This window comes from Fringilla coelebs, assembly GCF_963513975.1.
Source record: "Fringilla coelebs genome assembly, chromosome: Z".
NCBI lineage: Eukaryota > Metazoa > Chordata > Aves > Passeriformes > Fringillidae > Fringilla > Fringilla coelebs.
In genome coordinates, this window is record NC_140031.1 from 61,704,876 (window position 1) to 61,732,466 (window position 27,591).

The following is a 27,591-nucleotide window of genomic DNA, read 5'->3' on the forward strand; positions in this document are numbered from 1 at the left end:
ATTCTGCACACTGTATTTGTATATTCTTACTGAATCGTAGCAAGAGTCCCATATTTGAATAAGAATATGACTTCTCAGAACATTTCTGTGAACATATCTGCTACTTGTGAAATATAAACTATTGTGACTGCCAAAGAATTTGTATCAATTTAATTTTATTCATCACAGATACAATATGTAGATAACAGACATGTCACAGGCAGCTTTAGAAATTGGGAACCTCAAACTCCGAGATCAGAGTTTTCTAGCAAGAGAGGCAAGAAAATCTTTGCACTGTTCCTCACTGGCTTTGGCACATGAAATCTGCAGGAGTGGATGTGTCTCCATGTCTGGATGAATGGTGCAAAAGACCACGATCACACTGCAGCACTGAGCACTAAGTATTCCTGATGATCCCTTCCACTATTTCACATCTCCCCAGTCCTCTCCTGGGTATAAGTCAGTGTAGATCCTCTGTTCTGTTTTTCTACCAGCTCTGGGTTCAGCTCAGGGTTCAGTGTTAGGACTTGATGAGGTAAGTAGGAGTAAAAAGCATCAGACAAATTTATCTCCATAAAGCACACAAATCTTCACCTGTTCAGAGATACACCAGAAAAATACACGTAATTGTGCAGGATTTCAGCACAGACTAAGTATTTCTTCTGTCCCTCATATGCAACACCTCTCAAACAAGTCTCATTGTCTCTTTTATAATGAATCAAAGCTGTTGGGAAAGTGAGAAGGATCATGCTGAGACCTGTAAATGTACACAACTCCTACATGCTTTGAACAGACAGGGAAACCTTCCAGGTTTAACACTGGTTGGAAAATGCATTGTCCCTAAATCTCATAAGCCATGCAAGAACAGTTAGATCCATGGTAGACACAACTTATGTGAAACTTCTGAAATACAGAGGGAGCCCAGTTGCCCCCAGTGATAATGAATATAATTATATTGACTTCAAAGATAATTACACTAGCTGGGCATTTTGCTCTACAATAATCTTGGTAACTAATTTTTAAGGTTAAGTAAAGCAACCAAAAAGAAAATATCAATAATTTTTAAGAAAACTCATCACAAACTTTCTAAGTTTAAAACAAAATGCTCATCATCACGGAAAAACTAATCCTAGGGATGGTGTGTATGTTACCAGGGTTCCACATCAGCCCAACTGTTTCCAACACAGCTTGAATAGGGATCACTGAAACTTCTATCACTGGATAACTTACCAAAATATTTTCAGTAATTATAGTTTCCAGCTATTTGATTCTATTAAAGTCAGATACTTTCCCTCTTTCAGATTATCCATCTTGTTTAGAGTAGTGGCGCAGTGACATTGGATGGGAAGGACTGGAGGGGAGGTGGTGCCACCTAGAAGGGAAAATACTGATCAGTGAACCCTGCCTTTCTCTGGGAGGTTGGTGCTGACCTATCTGTGTCAGAAACACCACTGAGACCCACAGAGCCATTAGGATGTTAGTGCATTATTAGAAATTAAAATATTCCATCTTGCTATTTCATCTTGATTCTGACTTTCATTTTAAATTACTTCGTCTCTTGTGCCCTGTTAAATTGATTTGTTATGCTAAATTTGTGCCAAATAAATAATGAGCTTCCTAATTAGCTTATGTTGAAGCAAGGCAAGGATGAAATTATATCCAACTGTCTTAGTGTCTGGGGTCCTATGAAAAAAACACACTGAAGATACTAGTAACTGTGCAACTCCTCAAGACATTAGTTGCTAGCATGTTGATTCCCAGTGCTTTGATGCTGCAGGGAAGTAGATGCTTTGAATGCTTCTAAGAACACAGAGCTTAGCTCTAATCACAGCAGTCTCACAGATAGCTACAACCTACAGACAAAAATCCCAGTAAGTAACAGAAAAAAAATGTGCATTCACACGAGTCGCCTGAACAAATACCTGACACAACCCTCTGAATTAACAATTATTACTTTATTTTATTTTACCCTAAATAATCTACAGCCTAAGCAAACAGGCATAAATAACCTAGGAACTCCAGCACATTTTCAAGGTTTTAAAGGGATCTGAGCTCCTATCCCATTTTTGACATGAGGTCTCAGCCTTGTACGGCAGACACATGCAATGGAAAAATTTGACTAAAAAGATCAAGAGGGAATCTCTGCCTAAGACAATGGCAAAATCTTTGTTAGCCACAATCTAACATGGATCTACAATCAACAATCAACAATCTATGGACCTGCTAAGCTGAAGATCCATATATCCCCTAAGACAGGAAAGAATGCAAACTAAGACTCTGGTATGTCTGTCTGCTGTCCTACACAAAACCATACCTGGGATACTGCAAGTCACTATTGCTATCACAAGGATTGCTAGAATCACAATCTTTTACTATTACTATTACTTTCAAAATTGCTAATATTACTGTTGTTCATGACTTTCTGAAGGATTACTACTCTGTCCAGACAATTTTTACATGGCAGTATTTCTGACCAGATGTACATACATCTTCTGCTGTTCTTTTCAAGCAGTATATTTAATGAGAAATCCAAGAACAACATAAATTTTTGTCAGGACTTACATCCCAAAAATAGTGCAGATGAAGCAGAATAAGCAACTTTAATAGCTAACCAGGGAACACACCTAATCTATCAGCCATGACAAGTATTTTCTTTCTGCATGGGAGAAGCCTCATGAAAATACATTATGAAATGTAATTACATACATGCATTAACTCTTTTGTCAAGGAAGAGGAATACTTTTTTAGCTGCTGGAGTTCACCATTGGGTGGATAACCATATGGCATTGTAAGATGAAGGCTGAATCGTGGAAAGGGAAGCCTGTCACCAGATTTAGCTAGAAGCTAGTAATGTCTAACTAGCAGAAAGAGGAATTCATATTTAAACAGCATTTCTGTTTGCACCAGATGAAAATAAAAGAGAAGCATAAGTTTTTACCTAGATAGTAAATATTTTAGAATAAGCTTATAAACCTATGATACAAGATTTGCCTTAAAAGCCCAGGACAAAAGTCCACCTAGTTCAGTGGAACTAGATTACAACATAAGCTAGAAAGAGGCAGTGAAGCATAGAGTGAAAGAATGAAGGCATGAGGTTTATACTTATTGTAGGAAAAACTTCTTCATTGAAAAGTGTACTGAGAATTGGAGTAAGCTGCTCAAGGAAGTCGTTGACTTACCTGTGGCCTCAATTTTCCTACTGGTTGCTGCCAATTATTGTTGTTGTCATTATTAGTATTAACATTCCCGACAACAATATGTCTAGATGGTCAAATTAGTGTTCTGAAAAAAGAAAGAAAAGGATATAAGCAGTGGGAGAAAACAGGTATTCTCATAAAAATATACATCACATCATAACAAATATTCAACCCATGATCTTGAGAGATTAAATCATTCCAGGAATAATAACACTAAGACCTCGAGTTTACTTAAGAAGGATGAACTACAAAGCTATATAAAATAATTTATTTTAACTCAACACATGCTCATATATTTGCTGTAATGTTAATGTATAGTATGAAATAAAATTGTTATCATTTACAAGTGGGTATGATCTAGGCTGTTTTGCTGTTACCAAGCTGATGTAGGAGGACTCCACTTCTTTCAAGGAATTTGGTCACAGTAAAGTCATATTTTTTACTTCAATTGGTTGAGGTTTTTTTTTTTTTCTTTCAGGACACAATTTGGAGAATATTTGGACATTTTGGGGAAGGGCCAAAATAGAGGAATACAGGAACAGTAATTGAGATTGAAGAACTGGCTGTACAGAAATCAGAGTTGCAATAAGATCAGCTGCAAAGATTCAGTGGGGTCCCTCAGCTGAACTGATAGGCTGATAGACGAGTGAAACAAGGGGCAGGATTGTAGGTGTAACAGGGAGGTTAAACACTGGTTAGTTAACTAACAGGTTAGTTTTAAACACTGCCCTGAAGAGTTGCATTTCAGCTCTGGTGTCTACTTGAGAGTTCCTGTCTAACACAAGACAAGTTGCCTCAATACTTTACAAACCTCTAAGTGCATGACACATTTTTTCAAGTGCCACTGAGCATGGGGGAATGTAGAGGAGCCGAGCTCTCAGGGCTGCAGCTGAAGGCAATGAGAACAGGTCTTTGGCATCTTCCTGTGGCATGTAACAGTGAACCACTTTGTAACAATGAAAATTGTACTGTAAGTGTTTTTCTAGTTGCTGTTAAAATCATTCTCCCATCAGTGAAACAAACTCAAATACTCCTTTTAATTCACAGAAATATATGAAGTTTTATGTTTAAAGCACCTAGAAAGAGTGACACATTGACAGACACCTTTAAAAAGCCTGTGAAGAAATTAATTATTCTGTCTTCGCAGTAGAGTTTGAAGTGTGTACAATAAAGAAGATAAAATAAATGTCAAATAACTGCTCATGTAACCCAGCACCAACTGGTCATGGGTCACTTTGAAGAAAAACAAGTGTACACGTAATTACAGTATCAGAAGATATAAAGTGGCAGCTGAAATGAGATTGGAGACATAATTCTGACACTCTATGCTGTTTAAGTGTTTGGCCTTGGAACCCCCTAATCACGTTCTTTTATCACCAAGGGTGAAATGAATTCATTTTTTAAATCAACAGAAAGCCACTATTTAAAATAAAGCTACTGCTTGTCATTGATTAGACATAAAAGTACCTTACTCTCAGGACATATTCATGAAGCTCTTCAGCTACCTCACAGATAATCTGAAAACACTTCATCATGACACCAGGGTGATTAAACATCTCACCCAAGCTCAGAGGCCAGATTGGCTAAGAAATTTTGTAAATGCTCCTGTTGGTCTGTGGAGCTGCTTTTTGCGAATAAATGGAGACCTCTGCCTGTACCAGGATGCTCTCAAAACCACCATGTCTCATGTGCAGAGCTGTATTTTTAAATAAAACATTAGCAACCTGGCAAGCAACTGGCTACACTCTGTAAAAAGCTAATTTGTTGTTTCTGGGATACAGATTAGGTTAAGACATATTAGCAGGTATGAAAGATATTTGGCTCTCTTTTTAAAGCTCTCTACTCCTTTGCCTCCCTCTTCCAACTATTTTGGAAGCACCAAGAAATGTTTTCAGAAATGAAATGCATCATTTGAATATGCCATGTGCAAGGAAAGACTGTTGATATTTCACTTGATCCTGGTCAACCCCCATCTCCAGGCAGGAAAAGAGAAACCTTTTTAGAAACTTTTGGAGTTGATACTGAGAGCTGACACCAGTGCATCCCCAGGTACCACCTGTCACAGTCCTTGCTGCACAACCAGACTTTGCACAGGCTGTTCTTCAGCCAGTGCAGTGTAAGCATTGTTCCCATTCTCAGCTGACAAAAGCCAGTACCCATCTCAGCTGGGAGGCTCCTGGGAGACCCTCTGGAGAGGAGGATACTGGTTTGGAGAGACTGTGGATGGATGAGGGTTCTGCTTTCTGGCTGTTTATTACAACAGCAGGAGTCCTTGTAAATACTGAGGCCCATCAGAGGGTGTCTAACAGCAGAGGGGCTGCAGAATTTAACCCGATTCTTCCACTCCTCCTCATTTCTGACTAAATTACTTCCATTCATTGAGAAAGCTATTGTCTTTTCCTCCTCCAACACAAAATCTACAGAAATTATTAGTTAAAAAGGCTGGGGCAGAGGGGCAGACGGAGAAGCCAGTCCTCTAGAACAGGATCCTTGTAATTTTTTCATGAACAATGTCAGTTTTGTGTCTGCTGTCACGTTGTTGTGTCAGGAGAGCCATGATGTCTGAAGAGATCAGTATCAGCTTAAGGTGAAAAAAATGAAGACTCAGGCTGTTGCACAAACACTCACATACAGCCAGACGCAGAGGAAAAATTTACTGAGATCTTGGCAAGAGAAAATTTCACTCAGGAAATAAAATCTTCCAAATAAGGTGGTGGGCTGTTTTCTGGATGGTGAGAGCTATCTCTGCAGCGAGAGCCCTTGCTGTAGCATCTTGAGCTGGGTCGAGAGCAATCACTCATACCTCTGCCCTTCTCAGCCCCTATAGCCCAGCTGGCTACACACCTATGAGACCACTCAAGCACAAGCATAATCCATCACTATGTATTTTATAAACCAAACACAAAATGTCTTAAATAGCTTAATCATGTACAAAAGGCTGCAATGCATTATTTCTTCTGCATAATAGCTTTAAATGCCAGCTTACAAGGGATGTACTTACTGTATCAGTTCTGCAACCAGGACCACCTTTGGAAGGAAAGTCAGATTGCCCCACCAGGATATTGGATGGTACCTTTAAGCATACAAATTGGACAAGAAGAAGGTTACACCAGGAGGGTTCCTGCATCTTATAGCTGAATAACAAATTGTGAAGGTGGCCAGAAGTCTCTCATTGGTTACAAGGGGCTCCAACATCTTCAGCCAGTCCATGATCACCCTTCTGATGACAACTAGTTGGCAAAAATTAGTGGCTTAGGAGCACTGGGTCCACACACAGGCACAGTTCTGGTATCCAGCTGCACTGTGGTGGATGGATAGATGGATGGGTGGATGGATGGATGGATGGATTTGTTTTATCTTCAGAAAAATGCAAGGTCTGTATGTCAGCCTCACTTCAAAAATATCCATACCAAATATTAAAGGCAGAGTTCTTGAGAAGCTTCTGATTATCTCCAACATGGTACTTTTTGTGGACAACATACTTTTTACCCTCGTTTTCATGTGGACCTTCAGGTTGTAAGACAAATTCTATTTCTGCCCATAGCAGAGTATTGTGAGCACTCTGGGCAGGCATAGACATAGACTGTAGGAATTAATTGGTTTACACAAGGGCTGATGTTGAAAATGCAGCAGCAGGCTCAGCTGAAATCTGCTGCTCCACTGTCTCACAACACCTGCTGTCCTCTTAGTAGAAAGCAGCAGGAATGGGGCTTTGCACAAGGAAAAAATTGCTTTGGGGTTTGTGAAAGTGTACTCTACTGCCAAGACAAGACTACTCTAAATTATTTGCACCAGAAGACAGATCAACAATTCCTAAGAGAAGTTTTACCCTGACATGAGAAATTAAATTTCAAAACATGCCTTTCCTGAAGACTTAAGTCAGCTTTTGTAAACCAAAAGACATCACACAGTAACAGTCCACTTACGGTGCATGCAACAAAGGAAAGCAGATGGTTTTCACCCAGTCTCTAGGTAATTTCTAATATACAGCTTTCAAGCAAAAGTTGAGTATTAAGCACAATTGCTGGCTAGTGGTGAAGAAACCAAATGCAGGCCTCTTAGTCAAGAGTCATAGTTCTCATTAGTCAAGAAGCATAATTGCTCATTAGTTCTAGACCAGTAGTACTACTGAGCAAAAGTCTGTCAGTCGTGTTCTGCTTGCCACAGGACCATGAATCAGGACTCCACAAAACTTTGCTTGCATTGGTAAATTTTCTTCAAACAAGTTTTGCTGGTTTGTCATTTGCTGCCTTTTGAAAGGCTTCAGGGAATGAAAACATACTAGGCTGCAGATTTGAGTAAAGCAGAAGCTTAAAAGAAGGCAGAAAGCATAATGTGTTTGCAGACTGCAGGGGCAGGCTGCGTACCTTCTTCTGGATGAAGGTAAATAAAGGGATCTGAAAGGCACCAAGAAAATAATGAACACCTGTGCAGCAGATATTATGAAAGGAGAGGAAGCAATAGCCAGACGAGGGGAGAAAAAAGCAAAAGTATGTTGGCATACATCTTCAACTCCTTTTGCTTCAACAGATTACTTTTCAAGCAGGCTATGAACTCCCCATCACAGGAAGAACAATCCTCATGAGCACTGCTGGTAAGAAGTGTGGTGACACAGTTTTCAGGCATAACATGAGAGAGGCTGTAAGAATCCCCCATACTAACCCCATCACGTGTTTCTGCTACCTGAGGAGCCTCACACAGATGCTGCACCAATGGGGATCCTTTCCTCACTGGTCTTTGAATATTTTGTGAGATCAAACCTGAAGCTGTCAGAAGGATGAGAATTTCTGCAAGGAAAATGAAAGGTGCCATGTCCTTTCCCAAAGTAGTGGCAAACAGAATAGCCCAGAGTGATCAGCACTAGAGGAGAAATAGGTGTGATGCATGTTTCCTAAGTGAAATACCTGGCAGACTAAAAAGTTTCTTTAAGATACTGAAAAACATAGTATCTGCAAAGCATAAGAATTTCATACATATCTGAGTTTCAGCCCAGCTCTTCACTCCCAAGATCTCCTTAAAATGATAAAATTTGGCATGCTGAGAGAAAACCTGTTAAAAAACACACTTTGCAAATCCCTATTCCTTCTCCCTGTGCTACAAGAGAAACTCTTTCCAGATGAACACCTGGAATTTCCATTATTAGAGTTCACATTCAATGACAGTCATTAAAATGGTCTAATAATTATGCTGACTGTATTCAATAAGTTGTGAGAGTTACCTGCTCCTGGAGTGTTTCCTCTCCAGTGATTACCTTTTCCCTTTCATTAAGTGCTGCTATTATTTTATTTTCTTGGTCCCAGGGAAAAGGTGTACAGAATTAAAGCGTTAGATGAAAAGCTTTCATTCCGGTAAGTGCTTAAGGGGAAACTTGCATAAACACCAGGAGAAAATAGAAATAACTCATTTCCATTCCTTTTTTTTCTGAGGAGTGACTGATTTCTCTGTCAAACAACTTAACAAGGCTGGAACAGAAGTTGTTCCTCAAGTGAATAATAATGAGAAAAGAATGTGATTTGGGGTGGCTATTTAATTCTGACTTACGTATTGTCCTGACTTACATATTATCTTAGATCAAGTGGCTTTTTACACCAAAATAAAACAGAGTTTTGGCCCAAACAAGTCGTTGGAAAGTCCTAGCTTTGAGTCAGGCCTGAAAAGGACCAACATCTTACTGGGTACAGAGAAAGAAGGCTACTGGGATTCTTTTGTGTTCCAGTAACTTTTCTTAAAATTGCTATTTCATTTTTAAGTTTTCTTCTGTCCTTATAATAATGACTTTAAAGACCTCCAATGTAGCTTTTGCAGCATATAAATAAATACACAACTTCACAGTAGAACTGGGAAGTTGTATTGTCTGTTTTCACATTACCAACATTTCACCTCAAAGACACCTCCCAAACCTACAGTCTGTAAATAAAGAACAATGTCTCTGATCATAAATCAGTGCAGAAATATGCAATAGTTTGTAGAATTAGAGTGGGTATGAATCCTGTTTCTGGGAGATGAGCCCACATGCCAGACAGTCCATCAGCAGAAGATCTGCAGTCCTCACACCAGCAGAATAGCTAAAAGGCTGTTATGTATCCTTTATACCTCTTTTTTGCCCCTAGGACCAACAGGAAAGTGTTGTAGACAGGTCTCATAAATATGAAATGAGGGAGAAGAGTCAATGGACAGCAACCTGACCCAAGATTTAAGGAAAGTGAAGCAAGCATGAATTGAGACAAAGCATTAGCACATTTTAGCTGATGTTTCCTATTGGATGTAAAACATCTGTCTGAAACACCTTTTGTTGTTACCAGCCAAGCAGTAGCCAAAAGATACAGACAGAACCCCTTATCCTTGTGCTTCGACCAAGTACCACAACCAGACCACAGACATCTTGGCACTTGTGAGCATGAGAGCCTGAAAGACCTGAAATTAAACTGCAAGATTCAGTATAATCAAAAAAGCTTCCTTCTTCCTTAAGAATGTGCAATAAATTTTGTGACAATTATCTTGCACTGAAGTCCTGGTCATGAAAGGGAAGAATTCACAATGTGTTGTAGAGATGAAAGCATCTAAGAGGTTGTAGTGATAAGGATAATCTTACAGTGATTACTATAAATTACAGAAGTTTGAGACTCAAAATCACAGGCACAGGTAATTAGGGAAGAAAACTATGGCACACCAGCTGAAGCTGTCAGGGCCCTGGCCTCAAAATAAAAGCTAGTTTTATCCATCCAACCACATGAACCTGCAGGAGGCAAAGCAGGATTGAAAAAGAAACCCTCACAATCACCCAACCTGATGAAAAATGTGCATTCTTTGCCTCAAACAGGAAAAGCTATTTGGCTATTTGGCTATTTGATGGGTGTCTGGAGGGCCCCCCAGGTCATTGGCACCCCTTCTGAGTTTCAGCAAGGAGCTGCATCTCCTCCTTCTTCTGGATATAACTGCCCAGCTCTAGAGGCCAGACTGCAACAACAGGACAATGGGAAGCAGAGCATGGAAGCGCAGAAAATCTTCCCCCTGACTCTAGAGATAAATTTTTTAAAAAAAATCATAACAGTTCATCTGAAAGACAAAAAACAGTTTCTTTTTAACTGTCTAAGTAACATGTTTTTATATCATGCAAGGAAAAATACCCAGCAAAAAGAATGTTAAACAACCATTAAGGATGCCAAAGAGCAGAGAGAAGTGACAGCTAATCTGGACCTATGAAGTGACAATGCTGACCCTTTTCTGCTTTTGCTTAAAATGTCTTCAAATACTTCTTGTGAGCTGGGGGATTTTGGCAGTTTTCTTTTGTTTTCCTTCAGTTATTTATTTTGCTATTAAATACATCATATATCTATTTGTTTATGGGTTTATGTTTGTTTGTTTTTTACAACCCATTAGGTTTATAAACTCTCTTCTATATGTCTGTTTCATTTATTTGTACTACAATAGATCAGACGGGATTAGTTGCTTAGCAACTTTTCAGTGACAGAATCTATTTTGGAGAATTTGCAATGCTCATACTAGAGGTCAGAAAATTTTATAACATCATAAGCCAACCAGAAAATATGTTTCAACGGCAAAGATTTTTTCCAAGGCTTCTATTTCAATAAGAGAGGATTTCAGAATACCACCAGAATGTTCTTCTGGAAAAGGGATAACATATGTTTAAAATGCAGAAAGTAATAGGAAGGCAGGAAAATATGAGTAGGTTTGGATGAAGTAGCATTATACCTTTCTTAAATGCATTTCATATCTTCCTGCAGTGCAGCTGTACTCTTTCCTCCTACACAGGCTGCATTCTTGTATTTACAGGAAGGAAAACAGAATAAAAAATCTAGTTTTATGAAAGTCTAATCGATTTTGATTTCTGCCAATAAGTACAAAAGAGGCTAACAAATAATAGCACAATTAAACAAATAGAATGTCTAAGGGAACAGAAGATATTCTATGCAGTGCTGAGGATGCTATAGATTGGTTGAAAACAAATTCCCTCCAATGGCAGATTAGATGGTGTCTCTTTTGTGATATTTTCTGATTTACAAAACATTCTTGAATTAGTTTTGCATGACACTTAGATGCTGAACCCTGGCACATACAAACCACATCATCATCTAGTCTTTCCCAGAGATATTTCTAACTTTCATGTTCGGATTACAGTGCAGTACAGTATATCACACTTGGATTCCCCAAACCTGTAGATGAAAGGCATCCATTCTGTGTTGTTTTGGGTTGCTTTATTGTTGGTTTGTTGGATTTTTTAATGCTTGCCTTAATGTCCTTGGGATCATTATGCGTAACAGAATGAGTGGATGCTTAAGTTGGTCTCTGCAGCACCCAGGTGCAAGGGTATAACATAAACCCAAAATGCCTTCTGCACTGGCATTCAGCTGATAAAATACACAATTTAGGAATGTGCTGCTTCCATCCTACTCCAAGTGTCCTCATGGAAATAATGTGTCGTTCTTCATTTTTAAGACTCCAGAAAGGAACTGAATACCAAAATCGAAGTGACACAAGCTTTGTTTTAACAGAAAATTTTCCCAAGTATAAGGTAAGAATCCTTCCCTAAAATTCTTCAGTAGCATTTTCTCCTGGATATATCAACAGTACTCTGCATTCTTGGTTTGCCAAGTTCCTTTGCATTTCTCTGGCAAAAACTGGTTATGCTGGGCCAAGAAAGGATACACAGTAACTGAAAAACTGAAAACCACAGGAAAAATTTAGGAAAATTGTTGTTAGTGAAACCACATATGCTCAGCAAACTTTCAAAGATAACAAGCTCCCAGCCAACTTTACAAATACTATTTTTGGCTGCTTCCTGCCTTATATAATAATTTCCCTTAGGTCAGACAGTTTAATGCATTTTTTGGACTATATGGATGACTATACAACACCTCAAGTAAGGGAAAAGACAATCAGCTCTCTTTCCTCCTGTTATTTCCAGCATTATCTGAGAAACTTGTTTCAAAGAAAGAGAGGAAACCACTGCATTAGTACAGTGATAAGAAGTAGCCACCAGGTGTTGTTTGTCTGCTAACAGGGTATCGAGTAGTAATAGAGAAAAATGAGGTTTAGAGATAATTAATTTCCAGAGACTGAGCACTGTTTATGAATAATAGAATTTACACTATCTCTTTTAGGCAGCATCTTAGATTGAGATTTACATTATTCAAGGTTTTTTTGAGGAAGAGTTCACAGCCATTTTTCAGGGAGAAAACTAGCAATTTCTTCTAAGTAATCACTCATAAGAATAAAACTGCCCTTTGATGTTTCATCATATTAAGTTTAGCTATTTTAACAGAGTAAAATAATATGACTTTTACATGGTACTAGTGCATTGGCTAGACAGCAAAAGCTCTAGTTAATGTTCCAGTACAGTTTCACATCCTTAAAAATTTAATGAAACATTCATCTTTGCGAGTGGAACTTTCCATGCAGAAAGTCACAGTTATGGTTTTTAAAAAACTGAGCCAGTTTTTATCCACTGCTTTCAAAGCAGCTAAAGGTGACTCTTTCCTTTCATTACCTTTCCTTCCCTTTCCTTTCATTCCCTTCATTCCAGAAGGAAGATTCAGATACACTGCAGAGTCCTTAATGGTAGGCCAATGCCTCTAAAAGGTCTGACTGCAGAGCTGCGCTGCAGTTGCAGGCTTTGTTTGCTGGTGGCACAGGGTCTGGAGGAACCTTGAGGGGCATGGCAGGGAAAGGGGAGGCTTTGCAGCCTTCCTATCAGGCACAACAAGACAAAAATCTGCACTACAGTTTGTCATGCCAATTCCACCTGCTGCTGCTGATGGAGGGCTCGCTCTGCAGAGAGGCAGGTCTGGCAGAAGATGAGCCAGTCGTCTTCCAAGAGCTGCATTAAACCAATGGGCTTAAGTCATACCTGAGTGGAAAAGCTGCACAGTAAAAAGCACTGATACCAGCTTGAAATTACCTGCACAGGAGAAAATTATCCTTTTTCCACTGAGAGAAGTGGAGCTTCAGGATGCTGCATCACAAAACATATATTATGTCCTCAGGAACAGACAGGTCCATAAACTGGGAGCTAGAAATAGATCATGTGACAGCTCCTTATTTTTACTCTAACAGCATGATTTACTTCAATCTCTTCAGTTCCTGTCCAATGCAACGAGTGTAAGTTGGTAATGACAAAAATGCTTAGAAGGTGCCTTATGTGATTTCACAGGCAAACAGCTGGGATATTTAATGCCTGATGGTGAACACTCCCTTTGTGCTCAAACTGCACTGACTGAACAAATCTCACTTTCATGCCGTCTGCTAAACACCCTTGCTCAAAATGAGTATGCAAATTGTTATTTCCCTGCATCTATTTGCCAGAACTATCCAAAATGACCAGCTTAAAAATAAATAAAAGAAATCAAAAATTTTCAGACTGATGCTTTTTTGTCATACACCTAAATCAAAGCAAAAAATTCAAAGACAGGCACAAGCCTTCTTACATGCAACAAGCTCGGTGTTTGCTGCACTCTTTGACTGTCATCTGAACCAGCCCATTCAGACTTCAAGAACAGTGCCACATTGGAGCCACAGAGTCATTTCCCCAGCTGGAGGCAGTTTCCTAAACGCTGATTGCTCTGGGAGAGAAACAACCATATACGCCCACACTGAGAAAGCACCCACTTCAGTAGTATTCTCTGTTCAGTCCACCACCTCATTGCATTTCCAAAAGTATGGGCACTCCAGAAATCTGTCTCCCAAAACCTTTTACAAGCACTGCTTTAATTGTCTAGTTCAGTTTTGGCACCATCCAGTGAAGTCAGCTCAACTTGGCAAGGTGTTTTTCTCCCATATATGTATTTTCCCCATATGGTGATTTACCAAAAAAAAAAAGATCAGAAACATTAGCCAACCAAAATAATAACAGTGTGATTTTAAACACATAAATGAAGATTAAAAGGTTTTGAGACTGCCAGCAAGCTGGTATATAGGTGTACCAAGAGACTTTCTTTTTTCATTTTTCACAGCCATTCCTGTCTAACTCCAGAGAAGCAAAAGCCTGTACCTTGTTAATGCTTACTAGTCAGATGTATTATAAGTGCATGGAAGCAAATGTCATAACATGTAGAGGCTGGGGAGTCACTCACTGGCTTCCCTCTATAACTGCAGAGATTTTCAATTCCAAAATCTGGTGATGATGACGGTACTCCTTAGTTACTAAAGCTTCACATTCATGGAAGGCTTTGAAAATTGGACCACAATGAATTAGAAGCACTTTAGGCCAATATTAAGTCAGTAAAAAGAAGGCTTTTAACTGATCTCAACTGTACTTGTCACAAATGATAAAAAGCTGAAAGAAAGAAGACACTGCGGAAAATTGTTATGGCAATAGTTCTTTCATTGGTAAAATCTGATCGCATCTCAGTCCTACTCAGCACATGTGCAGTGTCCTGGTTTCAGTCAGGGTAGCATTAATTTCCCCTCAGTAGCTGTTCCAACACTGTGTTTTGGGTTCAGAATGAGATTGGTGTTGATAACACACTGATGTTTTGGGTTTTGCTGAGTTGTATTAATCCTAAATCAGGGACTTCTTTTTTCCCTGTCTCAAACAAAACTGGGAGGGAGCATAGCTGGTGACCTAAAGTGATCAAAGGGTTATTCTGCACCATGGGACATCATGTCCACTATATAAACCAAGGGAGATACCCAGAGGGTGGCCATTCTGGCTTTGGGATTGGGGTCTGGCATCAGTCCCAGAAGGGAGAACAATTGTCTTGTGCATCACTTGTTTGGGTCTTTTCCTTTCCCAATATTATTATTATTACTTCATCTATTATTTACAATTTTTATTGTATTTTTCTTTGATTTTAAATATTAAACTGTTCTTACCTCAACCTACAAGTTTTTCTTTTGATCCTCCTCCCCATTCCACTGTGGGGTGAAAGTGATAATGAAGGGCTGAGCAAAATGCTGCATGGTGCTTAGTTTCCCATCTCAATTTAAGGCCCAACAACAGGGTCAAAGCATATTACTTAACCCTCAGTACAAGCCTTTTTGGATTGTTGAGGAAATGCATTAAAGCCAGAGACACACACGTGCCCAAAGGCACACAGATGATCTTTACCCAGCAAGGTCAGATGCAGGGCTGCTTCTGGCATGATTAGACTGTGTTTTGTGTTGTCTGCACAACACACAGCGCCAGTCTATGCCTCATTACAGAGGTTGCAAGATTAATGCACAGGTCCCAGAAGCAGCATAGTCTGGTTATTTTTCATCTTGTCTTCACTGAGGGAGACAGGCTGACAGCATTTAATCTCACTTGGCATTAGCTGATCTCTTAATAGATGTGAAGTCAGAATCTGTTCCGCAGATATTTAACTAAAATTAAGCTTTCACAGCAAACTTTGGATTTTACTTAGAGCTACAGTAACATCTAGATAATTCTTGACCATCCTGAAGACCAGTTTAACAGCATTTTCATCCAAGTAGTTGTGCTGTTTTGTTTAACTTCTTCAACTGAACTGCAGCAAGGAAATAGAGTAATTGCCAATAGTGAGGTGCTGGCTTGAGAAGTGGTAAAATTCCAAGACTGCTATAGACATCCTACAGGATCTGGCCTTAGCCTCATCATTTATCAAAGCTATTTGGGATAGAAGGTCCCCATTTCCCTTTAGCAGAAACTTAATTAAGAAAGTGAGGCAGAAAAATAAATGAGACATCATTTCTAACAGGGGGAGAGATGATGACAAGAAGAGGTGGCTGAAGGATGTGATCAAGACTGACACAGCAAAGGAAAACAGAGCTCCACGGAATGGGGTCCTGTGTCCTGCCTCACTGGAGAATTTGGTGCTATCCACAAAACTTTGCTGACTGCTTGGGGATTATAGTTGTCTGGGAAGTATTGTAGGTGGAGGGAGATACTTGGGAATGGGTAACAGTTTGTCCATTAGAAGATTGCACACCTTGCACTGCCTGTGAGTAGCACTGCTCTATCCGTGAGGGTTGTGGGATGGACCATGCACACCTGGAGCCACGGGACTGAATCAACCAAATGAGGGGACCCCACAGTGGAATGAGATTCCTGATTGAAAGCAGAGCATGTGTTGAAATTAGAGTGTTAAACCAGAATCTAAAATTGGGTCACGGTTCACCCATCCATGGATCTTAATTTAACATATATTTACTTTTAAGGTCTATTATTATATTCGTGTCTAAAATTCGTGTCGTTATTACTAATATATCTCCATTTCCGTAAGTCTGCAGATCCCACTCAGACAAAATTTCCCATGTAATAAATTTGAAGGGCATGTAATATTTGACCCAGTATAAATAAGTAAAAATAAACTTTCAAGTGTTTATTTTTATTCAGAGGTAGAAATTCTTTCTGTGTTTTTCCAAGAGGATTACTGTGATGCAAAACAGCTTGAAGTCAATCACATTGTCACTAGAAAACTATCTTTGCTATGTTTTTAAGGAGATGGAACCAGTACACTAATTAGCAGCCATCTGTGATGGGAGCTAGGGATTTACTCTCTCTCTTCCCTTCCTGCTTTTATATGTAGACAGATTCAGATCAGAATCCCTGGAGCATCAGCCAAGGGATAAAAGCACATGAAGAAGGTCCCTATTGTGAGCTGATATGTGTCCCACAAGTGAACATCAAAAAAAGGAATTGGCTAATCATCAGGTTTGTTTTGAGTATTAAGGACAGTGAAGGAGCATAAGTCTTCCTATCTGATGCTGTGATGCATCTATTGAGCCATAGGCCAAATCCACAGAGCAGCACTGAAACCCAGCTGGCACCTGCAGGAGCCAGGGAGGCTTGTACCCACAGCTGACCCCCTGACAGCTCCAGCCCTGGTGGGACAGTGGGATGCATTTGGGCTGTGCACACAGAGGTTTCCAAGGCTTGCACGCCCTGTGGAGGGCAGAGAGGCACAGAGATGGGCCCTGCTCTTCAGACAGCCCTTGTCACCACAGCAGGGACTGTCATTCCTGGTAATGAACAGGGATCAGGAGAACACAGGTCAGCTGAATTTTCCTAGAAGCAAGAGCATTCCTTAGCCAGACACTGCTCTACTTAGGACCTCTTAATTTTTACAGAGTCACGTAAGGTAAAAATAGTCCTGGACTCATAAGTCAGACAACTGCATGTTAAAGCACTACCAGACAGAAAACCCTAAAATAAATTCACCTCTGGATAAATGTCAGACTGTGAGGCCATAGGGGTCATGTTATGATATTTCAGTACCTGTAATTTTTGGGAAAGAACGCCTCATCTACAAACTGTCTCTCTGTGTTTAGAAAGAACTTGAGTTGAATTTTTGAGCTTATTGCTCAAACACATATGTGGCACAAAGCTATCTGTGCCACACATTACAAATTTCTCTCTTTTCCAGACCAAATTAGTTGGAAAGAGGTTTTATCCTACATGAAAAAGATAGAAATAACACTGTCTGTTTCATTGAAATATTTCCACACTAGAATATCATTAAAGACTAGACACCCCAAAAGTTTTAAGCATTCACATTTTTCTGGATAAAAAAAGGTACCATTGATGGGCAATTTTAGGAAAGAAGAATGATAGCAGAAGAAATTGGAGAAAGGTGTTTGAACTTGTTTCCAACAAAAAGAAATCTCAAGGAAATCATCAAAGTAGCAGTAAAAGCTTTTTTTATCCCAACAGTAACATTGTGGTTTGAAATTTGGGGAAGTCAGCTTATTTTCAGATTCTCCGTGAAATCCTTTCCAAAGCAGATTTATTGGGTGATGTAAGGAAAGTTCACCTGCTCACCTGCTCCTCTACCAGAATCAGCTCTCACAGAAAAATCCTGTGTGATGGCTAATACTTACACACATACACACACACCAGTTCACACTTCTTTCTGTTCCACCTGCTTCTACTCTTATCCTGAATTCCACTGGAGCTCATGGGGATTTTACCTGGTAAGATTAGGTCCACGGCATTCTGCAAGGCACGTGGAATATCACGCTCCAGGATGCCGTGTTTCAGAATTGGGATGCAGAACAAAAGTGAGGAATTTTCTTATGTGAAGAGAGATAGAAAAATCAAGCTCATAGCATTGCTGGAACCTGAAAAATTTTCTCTGGGAGCTGTGAGAACGAAAAGAGATACAGATCTTCTCTATCTTTTTTCTAAGCTGATTCACTCCTCAGTGGTATAAATTTTCTTTATGTGCAACTGCTATCTTAAATAGATCTTGCTGTGGATATAATAGGAAACTTTAACTCGCCTCTAAAAACATAATTATAGGTGCAAATTCAGGAAGCAGCCTGATATTGCAAACTGATAATGCCATTCCCTGTCCCTACACTGCTGCTATAAATCAGAATTAATTACATTAAAAATCAGTAAAGATTCAGTGGCATAAAAGAAGTTGGAAGAGTATCAGGATCATTGCAGTTCAAGAGCCCTGACTTTAGCAAGTGCTTCATTTTGGCATGGAGTTTGTTGTTTGTATTCATTTTTCTCTGGACATTCTTCAGTCCAGAACAAAATTGCTTCTCTTAAGAAGGGGAATCCATGTAAAATTGCAAGCTTTGCCCCATTTCATGCTCTTCTTAGGCACACCATTGTACCCAGCCCTGCCCAAAGTCCTGGGGAGGCAAGCTTACAATTTACTATGATGAAGTGGCTCATGCTGAGACTGCGCCTGGTTGTAAAACTCCAGGATTGCAGCAGACTGTTCCAACACTCAGAATAAGACAAGCCATTACTTGGGGAAAAAAAAAAGAAAAAGAAAAAAAAAAGAAAAAGGAAAAAAAGAAAAGTAAACTTTGAATTGCAAAAAAATTAAAAGCAAGCACCTCAACACACACCAAAAAAACCTACCCAAATTCACTGAACTTCTTCTTTGTGCAACAGCCACTCACCTTTCATAAACTGACGAGTAGGACAAAGAATTTTCCTTTACTTTTGCCTCAGAAGCTCATCCTTCCCCAATAACCGGTTCACAATTACTTACATTCTTTTTTTTCTTTTGCTTTTGTTCTTGGAACTGCTTCTCTGTTCACTTACTAAGATTTTGTCATCCATACTATTTTTCAAAGAATGACTCTGTCCAACCAGGAAGGGGCCAAGATTTGGTAACATGGGCCATGATTTCATCAGCCATCCTTATGGAATTCTGGATCAAAACATGAAGGGCAACATGGGAGACATGAGTCCCAAACCTGCCACTGTCTACCAGATAGTTCTAGTTCACCTGTCTGATCTGTCTCAACTCTCTGCCTGTAAAATAAGAATGATGACAAAATGGAAACCAGTGAAGAGAGGTTTGCAGAAACCTCTAGAGGCTTTGCTTTGTGGAAAAAAAAAATTAAAAAAAAAAAAGATGCCTGGCTAAAACTGTATTTATCCAGACTTTTCCACTGAAGTCAATACCAGCTCTGTCACAGTTTTAATGGTAGTATTTCCTGAGCTTGTGACTGTAGTAACTGAATCTGCAGACATCTCAATAAGATCTTTGAAAGGCTGTTGAAGAAATATTTAAATTATTTATACCAGTTTATATTTGGGCTAACTTTCCTATACCACATCTGAGAAAATGCAGACAGAGGATTTATTTAGGAAATTATCTTCTCCACAAATATGGATCCAAAAATGGTAGGAAAGAAGGGATGTGGTACCCATGTGGGGTAAAATGACAAAATGTCCCCTTAAATGTTTCAAGGACCTCCACCATATTAAGTTCTGAAAGACACGGTTTAAAACAAGGTAATTTAGAAACCTGCTAAGAAGTTTGTCTATGGCCATCTTTTCTGCATTTTACACATTTCACTCTCAATCTTCCCAAAAAGAGGTCAGTGTCAAGCTGTTATCAGTTGCACTGGATGCAATGCTGTCTTCTGCCAACTAGTGAATCCATGAAACTGTGCAATCTCAGTACCTTATCAGGGCAAGTTTTGCCAGGCAGTAAAAGACAGCAAAGTGCCCTGGGCCAGACTGCAGATTGCAGATGAGGCACACACAGACAGACAAGGCTGGCACAGTCTCTTCCATAGGGAATGGGGGCACAGCCACTCCAGAAAGATGGGAAAAATATACCAACACAACAAAGTACAGTAATGATACACCAGCAGGGGCTTCCTGGGCAGGGGAGAGATCTCATTGCAGTGAGATGCCCTGCAGTCTCCTCCTCCCTGAGAGCAGAACTTGTCAGATCTACCCAATGCCTTTCTCCACCAGGAGGTACAACCACGGTTGACTTCTGAAGCAGAAAAGTTATAAAAATGTAATGGGGAAGCTGGAGAAAAGGAGAGGTGACAGCAGTGTTAGCACATCTTAATTGCAGAGAATTTTGCCCTCGAGCCTTCACATGCCTTTGCACATCACTGTCACTCTGAAGTGGGAATGATCTTGAGAGGAGAAGCAAAGCTTTAAATGCATGCTTTATATATATACATATCTATATATATATACACATATACATGCATATATATGTGTATGTGTGTATACTTGTGCAAAATTATTAAAAATGCAACTGCGTCCCCCAGTCTGAGAGTTTCAGAATATCTAATTTATCTTCAGTGAAAACACAGAGGCACAGAGCTATGAACATCCCCTGCTGTTAGCTGTTTTTGAAAAGAGCCCCGCTTAGCTTTTCAGACGTCTCCTCCTCACAGCAGTATTGCCCTGTAATTTCAAGTCATAAAACTAATACTGAGAGCAAGCTAGAGTAAATACAGCTGCCACACTTTACTCCCACCCCTAGACATTCCTCGTCTGTCTTTCTGGAGGGAGTCCCTTTAGAGGCTCACCCATGCATGCTTCATCTGTCTCCACAGTGCCTGACACAGCTGAGGGATTATTTTTCTTAGGCAGGGCTGCAGAGGGCTCAGAAGAGCTGGTGTATTACCTGCTTTGCTGGCTTCCCCCCAGTGTCAATCAGCTGGTTTTGAACATTGAAAAGGCCATGGTGATGTCCCAGTTAAATGATGCTGTCACTGCAGGGGCCTTTGGAGGATCATTAAGAAACATTGCAATTGAGGAGGTGGGAGTGAAAAATCCATCAGGTTGGCTAGAGGGCCTGTATAAGCACTTTCATTAGAGGTCTACTGTGAAATCCAGGGAAGGAAAATCTAATAAGAGAAGATGGTAAGGCCACTGTATCACTGCCCAGATGCATCCTCCCAGGAGCAGGGAAGAAGAGGCAGGATTGCAGCTCTGCATCTGCCTCTTCACTCTGTCTCATGCTGCTAACACAGCAGCAATGCTGGAAAGATTATTACCTGGATGTGTCTATACCAAAAGCCAAGGAAGGGGACAAAGAGAAGAAAATAAGAAGGATGGTGGTTTTATGCAGGGACAGACTGAGACACTAAATCAGAAAGGAGGAAGCGCCTTCCCCATCTGCCCCAAGCAAAGTGAAGGTGGATGCACCAACAGAGGATGCACCTGCACGGTCCCTGCATCACAGCATCTGCACCAGTGTGCCACCAGTGTCTCTGCAGCAAGTGCATACAGGTGGCCCTGACTTCCAGCACATCCTCAAACACCTGCAAGGTGTCAGAATGCAGTCTCCTTTGAAACAGATGAACCATGTCCAACAAGTCCACCTCAGGAGAACACTACTTGAGATTTCCCTATAACCACCAAGTACCACAGTCATTTGCATGGCCTCATCCCATTCTCAGGGCAGTTCAAAGCACAGAGGTAAATCTTTGTCACCTGTTCAAGAGGAGCTCAAGATGTATTGAATGGAAAAGGCACATTTATTGCGGGACTTTCTGCGTGCTATGTGTGTGTCAGCATCACTACAGATATTTATAAGGGGCAGGGCTTTTGCATTTCTTATTTCTGCTTTTTCTACAAAACATGGATGTGTAAGGGTAATAATCCAGCTTCCGCCTGTACTAGGTGCTCAATTTCTGCATTATTCATGAACAAAACCCCTGCTGAAAGGCAATAGAGCCTTGTGTGAGAATAAAAGAAGCTCAAGCAACATGATTTGCACCTAAAAGGAATTAACTGAACAAATCAACATACCTGCCCAGAAAATTATTTTATATATACAAAACAAGAAAAATAAAAGTTAAATTGCAGACATAGTCCCCTCTTTTTGAATGAGCGCTATTGATTTTGTCCATTTTTCCAAAGAAAAATGATAGTAGAAAGCAGCTTGACTAGGCAAAGACATAGACATGCTGACAGAAATCCCACTTGGAGCAGAAGGCTGTACTGTGGACCTTCAGAGATTACTTTCCACAACTCCATGTTTTTATGAAAAGCACTGAAAGCTTCTCCCTAAAGAGGATTGAATAAGCATCCTGAAATCCCATGGATCTGAGAGCATTCAGCCTTCTTGATATCAGTCAAAAATTCAATTCTTATTTTTAACATAACCTTGTCAAAATGTGTCTAGCAGCAAAGCTGCCATTCTACCCAATTACTGTTCACTAAAAATCCATAAAATCCAACTATCCTATTACATCACTAATCTTCTCTATGCAAAAAAGTAACTCCCATGCTGATGCCCTTAAATGACCAGTTCCTGGAGGCTGATCAGTTCAGCACAAAGCAGAGAAACACCTTTAAAAATGAACAATTATTTCTGAAAGCAATACCTGTCAGTAATAAGCTGAGCTCTCTCCAGATTCATAATTTAATCTCACAGTCCATTAACTTTCCGTCTTCTTGGACTGCCGCTGGACTGTCAACATCTTGTAATCTTTAATACACTGTGGGAATACTTCGACCTTTAACCTTTAGGCATCTCATAATTTCTTATCTGATACCTTATGTTCTCTGTGTTTAAATAAAATAAAGCTGAAAAAACCCAATTCATCTATGTATTTTGGTTGACAAACAAAAAACAAGATTTTTGAAAGAGCATTGAGAGCAGGAGGAAAACATCCCAAAAGCCCATCAGCTTCCCAGAAGGACTGTAATTAAGTTGCAGTTCATAGAAACACAAGAATTGTCAAAATGTCTCCCACTAGAGAGAACCAAAGGACACTGCTTCAGGGGAAGAGAAACATTATGCTACAACAAAATACGCACTTATATTATAACAAGGAATGCACCTCATCTAACCACTGGTCAATGCTCTACCATAAAATAACAATAAAGCTAAGAAATTCAAACATATAAAAGGAAACAATTTTAATATTATTTTTAGAAAAAAAGTAATAGCAAAGGCTTTCATAAAAAAAAAAAAAGAAAAGTAAGAAAAGGAATTTCATTCACTTTTTTGTTTCTGATATTATGGCTTAAACCAAGTATGTTTCTCATAACTGAAAATGTAGAGTTGGGCAGGGATGTTTACCTCCGCCATGAGTCTGATTGTCACAAGGCAAATCATGACAATCCAAAGCTGACTACAGTCTGAAGATATGCAGCTCCTTCCTTGACTTTTTGGGAAAAAACAGCCGCTGCACAACTATTCCTTGGATAGCAACTATCAATTTTGCCCAGTTTTGTGCTTGTCCAGGCATGTCTCCTTGATTTCCTCTCAGGAGTTTGACTTTTTCTGCTTTCTAAGAGGGGAATGAGAGGAGTCTAAAATATACATTTACACAAAGCAGAAAATATGTAGTGCAGAACATTGCTGCTGTGTTGTTCCCTAGCCTCAGTTTAAAGGTGTTCAACAGCTTATTAATTTCTGACTGATGCTGAAAATTGAGCAGACATCTTCATTGAACTTCCCACAAAGCAAACCATAGCTTATTTTTTTCCTTGGGAGGTGACAACTAATTCAGAAGCCATCGATGTATATAAGGAGATTAATTTGTTCCATCTGATTTGTATTCCCTTGCAGCCAGCAACAATGAATGTAATTTACCATCATGTTGCCAACTGTCTCAAGCTACTTGCAGTAATTTTTTCATCAACAAGTTTGGCCTCTTTGCTATTCAAATCCCTTCATTTGGTGATGCTTAAACCACAGCATATTTAGGAAGGGTATTCTTCTTTAGGTAAATTAACACAGAGCTCCTGGTAGCAGTCAATACATGAAATGGGACATAGGAGATAAATTATTACGTGGGCTGCATATGGCATTCTATCTATGAAAGTGAAATTGACTGACTTTTTCCCCATCAACACAGCAACACATTTCTAAGGTGTGATACTGCTGTTATCCTTTTCTTAGCTGTGGGGAGAGCAAACAGATTCAGGCCTTCAGAGCCTGGACAGGCTGCTGCTATTCTGTGGTACTAACTGGTCAAGTGCTTGCTGCAGGTACGTGGAAGCCAGGAGGGCTTTCAGGCTCAAATAGATCCTAGTGGAAAAGGATCAGTTTCATTCCACCTGATTCATGTTCATGGCCAGGAAGTTATTGTGGACAGGCACACCTCCCACAACGTGACTCTGATCTTTGACCAGCCCAGGGTCAAGCGAGTCAGCAGTGGAGCTCATAGCATGACTTAGAGCTGCAACAGCTCTCCAAGTATTCTTCTACTCAAAAAGGGAGTGAAAAGGGCCACTAGTGGATGAAGTGAGTGATATGAAGTACTCCTTTTGTAGTCCAGGTATTGTGTGGACACTCTGTCTTCCAGAAGGTTAACCCCATCCTCCCAGATCAGGACTGCAGTAATAAATCCCACGAGGGCGCATTGCTCAAGACTGTGCTAGTGCCAGTCTCCATTACAATGGCTGCACTTTCCAAAGGCATACAGAGCATGCTAGCTTGGACTGTTAGAATGTGGAACCTCTGAAAGCCTCAGAAGTCTGTTGTGAGTGTGATTGGTAAGTTTGGTACTGCAATTATGTCAAAAAACATACCAACCTGCGTATTTCATTTCAGAAAGTAAGTGAATTTCATAACCCTCTTAGTTCCAACTTTCCTCTGTGTTTGTCCAGATTTCTTTCAGCTTTTAACACACTGTAGTCCAAGTCTTTTCACAAGGAAATAGAATAAATCAGGCAGTGAATGTCACTTTTAACTGACACTAGCAAGCTTCTCCCCAGAGATGCCAGGAGACCCCCAAAAAGAGCCTATAAGGGCAAGGGACAGGCTGGATGCTATTGTGGGGAGACTTACTTACTGCTGTGGGAGGGAGAAGAACAAAGAAAACAGGAGAAGTGTTTTGAAACCACTCTGCATCAATAGAGCCCCAAAACTTGAAAGGAGAACTTCCTATTCATGGAGGCTGTCATTCAACTCACAGGCTGGAGACATATGTCCAAATGCCTGTGGCCACAGGTGACAGCTGCAAGACCAGACTCCCTTTACTGCAGTTCTTGCCAGTGTGTGTCTCAGCCCTGACTTAAAATTGTTACCTCTAGGTATGTCAAGGTTACCTGCTCTGTGGCAGTAAGACATTATGTGAAATGTCTGCTTCACTCGATTTAAAGTGGTTATGTCAGCTGACAGCAGAGATGTTTAGCACCTCCCCAAGAATTTTTTCTGGGTAGAGGACAGTCACTCACTATTTTCTGATGAACCAGCTCTGCATCTTTTGTGCTCCTGTGAAATGATTCTAAGATGAGAGATTCTGATGATAAGAATTTATCACACTACTCCAAGGGACCAGAAGAAACACAAGAGTGACTGGGTGCAAAATATGTTTAAATTTACAGGGGCTGAAAAAAATCCTGCTAAAATCTTGTCCATGCATGAAAGGGAGCAGGATCTGTGACTTTATGATAAAGCTCATCATAATATTTGTCAGACTTGGTCTACATTCAAACTATCACCTGTCCTAATATGCACCAAAAAAAAAAAAAAACAACAAAACACGCCCCCCCCCCCCCCCCCCAAAAAAAAAAACCACCACCACCTTCCCCAGGTGCAGTGCTCTTCTGTGAAAGTCAGCCCCAGGTGTGCAGGTAACATTCAAGAAAAAATGGAGAAGGGGATTTCATGCTCTGCGGGATCTCTGGCTTTTATAGTCAGCATAGGCTTTATTTACCCAGAAAAAACTACACATCAACTCTCTCAGAGCATCAGCAAGTTATGTAGTAATAGGGAAGAGAAAAAAAAAGTAATTTCCCAAATCTTAAAAGGAACAGAGTCACTGTTGGAAGGAGGTCAGAGTGGTGAGGAACAGAGCGAGGTATGCTGCTGCTGCACACCGCCACACCTTCAGGAATAAGCATCACTAACAGGTTTCCTGAACAACCTCACACTTCAAAAAGCCCAAACAATAATCAAAAAAAGATAAATCACCAGGGCCAAATAAAATTCAACAGAGAAAATAAGAACAGACTGAAATAGAAACCTGCAGACTAAAACTCAGTGAATCCCAAGGAGTTCTCTGTGTTTTTTTCACATTAATATTCTAAAGACATAAGTTTGAGGCTTCTAGCCTTGTGAAATGATGAATGTCTGCAGGCAAGACAGAGAAAGCACTGCAGTGACAAACAGCATATACCTCCAAAATGCATATTTTCACCTCCTTTTAGCAGGGAGTTAAGACTTGAGAGCCAGTCAACAGCTATCAATCTACCAGGACTGCAGGAAGTTGCACTATGAGTAGGTTTTGCTTCCTGATGGAACCCAAAGTGCACTAAAAATTAGATTAAAAAAAACTAAGGCTACTTTATGGGGCAGAAGGGTTTCATGGAGGTAGGAATTCATTGACCACAGCCATGGCCTCATCAAGCTGTTTGGAATGCAGCCGCAGGAGAAAAACACCCCACGAATGCCCTGTATGGTACTAGACTGAGCCTCTGTGACCTGCCCAGGGTCAAGCAAAGGAGTTCATGGTATGGCCCAAATCTGCCATAATTCTTTGGGTATCCTTGCGTCCAGAAGAGACTAAGCAGGGCCATTTGTCTGTCAAGTGAGGGACATGAAGTACTCCGGGTACCTGGTAGTGAGCCCTACTCCTCTCCCAGGAGACAGGGAGATCAAACTTTTTTTATGAAGAGCTCAATGCACAGTTCTATCCTCTTCCTCAAAATACCAAGAATGTGGCTCCTTTTTTTCTTGTGTACCAAATGGTTTCGCAGCCTGACAGCCAAAAGCATATTGGTCTCAGTCTGCTTTTCTCATCCTTATTTAAGATATTCTGCACTGTAATGATATAAATCCCTTAACACATTTACATCCTGAAATGTTTCATGCGGCAGAGGAAGTACGTACAATGTCATTATTGAGGAAAATGACATATAACATTCTCCATTAATCATTTCAAAACCAATTGCCACAGTTCTGAATCTGTCTTAATTCTGTGAATTAATCTTAATCTTGTAATACAAGATCTGTTCTTCAGCCTACAATGCAATCTATCAGCAGTTATGTGACCTGAGCGGTACATTTAGCATTGCAAAGTGCAGTGTATAATTAACTAGCTATATGCACATGCAATAGACCAATGTTGACCAAATTACATACTGTGGCTTGCCCTTTAGTGCCTCGTAAATATAATAAGTGAAAATAATCAACACCCCATTTTGACATGAAATTGATTTTCAAGGTATGCCATTTTCACACATAAACTTGCATTCTGCATTACACTGAAATGTCTCCTCTCAATAGCTACACAGCTTGAGATTGATTTATTT